This window comes from Cebus imitator, unplaced genomic scaffold, assembly GCF_001604975.1.
Source record: "Cebus imitator isolate Cc_AM_T3 unplaced genomic scaffold, Cebus_imitator-1.0 Scaffold108, whole genome shotgun sequence".
Taxonomy (NCBI): Eukaryota; Metazoa; Chordata; class Mammalia; order Primates; family Cebidae; genus Cebus; species Cebus imitator.
Window position 1 is genome coordinate 4,375,666 of NW_016107423.1, and position 6,000 is coordinate 4,381,665.

Genomic DNA, 6,000 nt, shown 5'->3' on the forward strand with positions numbered 1-6,000 from the left:
CAAGTACATCTTCTGGAGAACAGAAATCAGAGCTTCTTATTATCTTGCCAATGACAAATGCCAAGTCATTTCTTCCAAAATGCTAAGCCAAGAAATAAATTTCATCTCTTAACCCGTATGGATACTCTACTAGGGTCATTTCTTAAGAGTTTTAAGTAACTCACCAGCATCTTACCTCTTCCTATCTGTTGTACCTAGCACATGCAGATAATGTTTTCAAGAAACACCTTTGTGTTGGACTCTCTCGGTAGCAAAGTGCTCTCACTAGAAATAGTTGAACATCATTAACTCTTTAGGGAAACCGGGGGACGGCTGATAATTAAGTAGATGAGGACATTAAATAGTACCCATTGGCCACTACATTACGGTCATATCATTTAGTCCAGGATAGCAGCTGGTACTAAAGTTTATTCCAGGGTAGCTTAAGCCTTTGGCAAATCTAATTCATATTCAACAATAATTTCTTATAAGTAGAAAACTCCTAATTCAAGTAATTTTCAAAAACAAAGGCTACTTCATTGATATCACTAAGGTATTGATCAAAAAAGTGACTGGAATTAATATATTCTTTTCCCCAGGATTTTCTGAAGTTACTGGAGATCTTGCTCTAGCTCCCTACAGCAAATGCTATTTAAGCTGTACCCCAACTGCAGCCTTATGCAGACACAGCTCTGTATTCTACAGTTGACAATGACTAGGCCCCAGCTCCATCAGTGGCTCCATCAGATCAGTGCTTGCTTGTTGCCATGCTGGGGGCTTTTTACATTTTATTCTTTCATTCTTATAAGAACCATGCAAGGTAGGCCTGGGCATTATTATCCTTATCTTACAGATGAAGGAAGTTAGACATAGAGAGGTTACATCTTTTGCCCACAGTCATGTAGCTTAAAAATGTCAAGCCCAACTTAATACTTAAAATCCCTATGTTTTAAAACTCAAGTCAGTTTTTCAATTGCTAAGGCCATATGCTTATAAAGCAATACCAAACTCTAGTGCAAAGTGTAATCTTTTTTGGAAAATGCAGTCTTTTAATCAAAGAGTTTATTACTTCATAACAGAGAGTTAACTCCTTGCTATTGTGAACACTGCTTCTTTTAGTGATGGGTCCCCTCAAATATGTCTACTTTGGACTAAACTTCTCATGAGGACATTTGCACTTTAACCTCTGAAAACAAAGCAGATGGACAATCTTATCTACGTGTGCTTGTCTTCCTGAATGTAAGGTTTTAGTGCAAACCAGGAAAGAGACAGAGAACCATTATTCTTTGGAGTCATGCTTTTGAATTCACCATGTATGTCTTTTCAGGTTCCTTTCATTGGCTTCTTTATGAACAATATACTTAATCATGTAGATTCAAGTAGAATGGTAGAATAAGAATATTAGCAGGAAGAGATACATGGCCTGTTCTTCCCTCTAGGAGGAAGAATTTGCTCTGGCTCATTCATAATGTCTCCTCTGTGGCTATGGGCTCCTGGGTTGGGGGACTGTGCATATGTAGTGGCTGCCACAATTGTGAGAAGCAGCTTTACATAATATAATCATCAATCTGATTTCCTTTGCATTTCTTTTCTTCTGAAGGCTCTTTATGACATTTCCTGATAGCTTATCTAATTCCCTCTAATTACAGATAACATACTTCTCTGGCTTCTACTAGAATCACAGAAACTCAGTGATGTGGGACCTTGGCAGAAGCTTATCCAATTCTTACCTGGTGCATGAATTCCCTCCACAACAAGTTGTCTTCCACCCTCCATTCTGTTGCTTCTGTGGCAAAAGCCAAGAGGAATAACATTATCACTTGGAGTGTTGGGCTAGATCATGGAATTCTAGGCATAGTAAATGAGATCTTTAAAAGGAACTGTTTTAACTGGCCATTTATCTCTGGGTTGGCACTGCAAACATGCTGAGGTCCAAGTTACATGGGATTCTGGACCTGCACAGAGGAAGAAAGGCTCCTACGACACTGATAGAACCTCCATCAACTAGCAGACAGCTTCCCAAAGCTCTTTTCTTCATTTCCTGCATAAGTGGTAATTTGCTTTAGTAAAGGGAAATTCTGCACAGCCCACTCCCCTGCTGGACAGCTGCTCAAATTCAACTAAGATCCACTTCCCTGGAATTTTCCTGTGCACCCTGGGTCTACCCTTTAGACCTGCAGAGAACAAATTGAATGGTCCTGACTCTTGCTTGACAGCCTCATTACATTCTCCCAAATTTGACTCCTTGTTAACTAGGAATCCTCAGCCCTTCAACTGCTTCTCATTTGACATATTTGGCAATGCTCACAGCAGTGCAACTGTCAACATCTCCCTCCACATCTGCCTCCAGGAACTTGGCATGGCACAGCAGGGGTGGTCTGACTAGGGAAGCTCCATGACTTCATTGGCTGTTGACACGATGCTTCCATTATAGGAGTAATCGATGTCTCTGACAGGCATGCCATGCTATTGACTCATTCAGTCAATAAAAATCTCTATGCTTTTCACATGTTTTGCTCTTAAGACCCCTCATTCTGCATTTGTTCAATTAGATTTGGAGGACCTAAGTCCAGTGCCCACTGGAATTTTCCTTTATTACATTGTATATTGTCATTTGATCCCCCATTCAAACCTGTGGAGTGAGGTCCTTTTGGATCCTAATGAGGGCACATTATACTTAATCCCTCCCCCGTCCTATCAGTCAGACAAACGCTGCACCATCATCTCAGCTGTTGATAAAAGCTTTCAACAGAACGTGGTCACGGCAGGCTCCATCACCTTACTGGCCACAGTCTCTCTCTAGGTTGATGGCTGATGGCCAATGACTCTCTCAGTGTACTCAAGTAATTAGAGGTTAACATGTTCTCTCCAGAAAATAATTATCTAGAGATCCAATGATAGGAAAAATTCACATTTTTACATTAAGGATTATATCCTTGGCTTCAATGCCATTTCGAGGTCATGAGTATTTATAGACCACATTAATTTTCATTCATTCATCCATTCATCCAATAAGTAATTTTTGAGTGTCTCCAATGTGCCAGGCACCATGCTAGGTGGAAGTAATAACAATCATGAGATAGAGTGACAAATATCCTGTGCCCAGGCATTGGTAGCTTGTACAGAGATGGGATTAAACCCACACTTTAAACCCATACTTACACAAATAATTATTTAAGTACCACGAAGGAAAAGAACACAAAGAGCTTCAAGGAAAGCGTTCCTTCCCCGAGGAAGTAACATTTAAGCAGAGGCCTGAGATTTGCCAGGCAACAAGGGGAAACGGCATTACTCCAAGCAGAAGAAACAGCTGAGTGAAGACTTTGAATGGAAAGCAGCTTGTTCAAGGAAGAAGAGCTGGGAAGAGCAGCTGGGGCACAGCCAGAGAGAGTGGAGAGAGGCAGCTGCAAGGGTGGGCAGGGGCCAGCACCCCACTTTCTGAGGGCCTTATTAAGGAATGTGGACTTGTCCTAAAGAAAAGGAAAATTGCTGAGGGATTTTAAGCAGAGAAGTGAGATCAGATTTGCATGTTTAACATCTCCCCTAGCTTTTCTGGCTGATATTGGAGAATACCGGAGAAGGACAGAGAATAAGGAACAGTTTACCAGCAAGACCTTGGTTGGAGAGGGTGGCAGGAGAAAACAGTAGGCGACCGGGAAAGTTTGAGTTGTTACGTGTGTACTATAGTTCTCTTGTTGTAGTATAAATCTGACCTTAGTATTCAAATCTGCAGAGTTCTTTAAGTCCACAGATTAAATATGGCATCTCCAAGTGCAAATATTATGTAAAATTACAGATTATTCTTGATACAAGAATTTCAGAAAAATAACAATGTATATTTATACTTTCCATCTATGCCCCCAGGCATGGAGTAATTCCACCAAAATAACAAAAATTTTACTTAAGGATCCTAACATTACCTGAAAAACAGTCATTTTTGCTAAAATACATCTTGTTTTTTGTTTTTTTTTGAAACAGGGTCTCACTCTGTCACCCATGCCATGAGTGCACCCATGCCATGATCACGGCCCACTGCAGCCTCGGCCTCCCACGCTCAGGTGATCTTCCCACCTCAGCCTCCAGAGTGGCTGGACTACAGGCACTTGTACCAAACCTGGCTAATTCTTTTTATTTTTTGTAGAGATGGGGTTTTACTATATTGCTTAAGCTTTTGGGCTCAAGCAATCCTCCTGTCTTGGCCTCTCAAAGTGTTGAGATTACAGGCATGAGCCACCATGCCAAGCCCTAAAATGCGTTCAAATAGAATTTTATTTAGCCACACTCTTTGTCTCAGAAATTTTTTAGAGACAAATAATTTACTTTTTATATTTATTAATGCATACTTATATTAAAATACTGTATACTACTTTGTTAATTATATTTTATGTAATTATCTTTTCTGAGAACTCTCATGATTCTATGGAACACAAATATTTAAGAAGTCACAATAGCTATGTTAGCCTTCTAAGCATGTAGCAGACCTCACCTAAAACACGTGGGATTTTTAAAATTAGGGGCTCAGACAATAATAATGCTTGTCCTTTTATAAAATATGCATGTAGACTGAATAACTTCATAAGTAAAGTCAAAGAGCCATTGGCAAGTTTTTATTATAGCCCAATGAGTCTTTTAAAACTTAATTTCATTTAATATGTAGAAGTGGATTTTTAAAGGTATCTTTTAAACAAAGAGAAAGCTTACTACATTTCTGCTGTTGATAACCTTTTAAGTGGAAAAAAAATCAAAATATTTTTAGCCTGTACATATTCTAAACTTTTTATTATATGTGTACATACCAAAAGTGTAGCTTTAAATAGAAAAAAATTAGTATGCTAATGTATGCAATGCATTATAGCTTCTTTTACTTTACAGTTAACTCAAACATATCATAAATCTAAATGCAAAATCTGACACAATAAAATTGATAGAAGAAAATATGGGAAAAAATCTTTGTGACCTTTGGCTATACAAAAATTACTTAGAGAAGACAAAAAAAACACATTGAAACATAAATAAGAATTAGTTAAGTTGGCTTTTATAAAATTAAAAAACTTTTGCTCTTCAAAAGACACTGTTAAGAAAATAAAAAGGCAAGCCACAAAATAGCAAAAAGTAATTGCAAAACATATATCTGATAAAGATCTTGCATCCAGAATAAAGATCCCTTACAGTTCAACAGAAAGAGGAACAAAAAAGAGGGATAGAAAAGGAAAAGATTTGAATAGACAAATCGCCAAAGAAACATAAGAATGCCCAACATCTTTAGTCATTGGGGAAATGCAAATTCAAACTACAATGAGATACCACGAACACCCAACAGAATAACTGAAAATAAAAAGACTGATGATACTAAGTGTTGGGGAGGAGGTTGAGCAGCTAAACTCTTCATCATCCCGTTTGGAATATAAAATAATACAATTATTTTGAAAAATAATTTGCCAGTTTTTTGTACCTACTCGATGAGCCATCGATCCCATTCCTAAATACATACCCAAGAAAAAGAAAAATATGTTTATGCAAAGACTTATATTTAAATTTTTTATTAGTTTTATTCAAATTAGATAAAACAACTGAAATAAATATTTACTGGTGAATGGATAAGCAAACTATGGAATATGCATACAATGGAACACTATTCAGCTATTTGAAAAGTGGAACTGCTGAAACACACAACATAGGATCTCAAGGTATTATCTTAAGTGAAAAAAGACAGGCACAAATGACTACATGCTGCATAATTTCATTGATACGAAATTCCAGAAAAGGCAAGAAAAGCAGTAGTCGGAGGGCTAGAGTTGGGAAAAAGATTGGCTACAAAGAAGCACAGGTAAAATATGTGGGATAATGAAACTTCTATATCATCATTGTGGTGCTGGTTATATACCAGTACCCATTTGTCAAAAATCTATCATGTTGCACACACAAAACAGGTCAATTTTATTGTATGTAAATTATAGCTCAATGAAACTGATAGAAATTTCCATATACCAAATGCAAAGTCAAAAAACATGATAGGCTGGG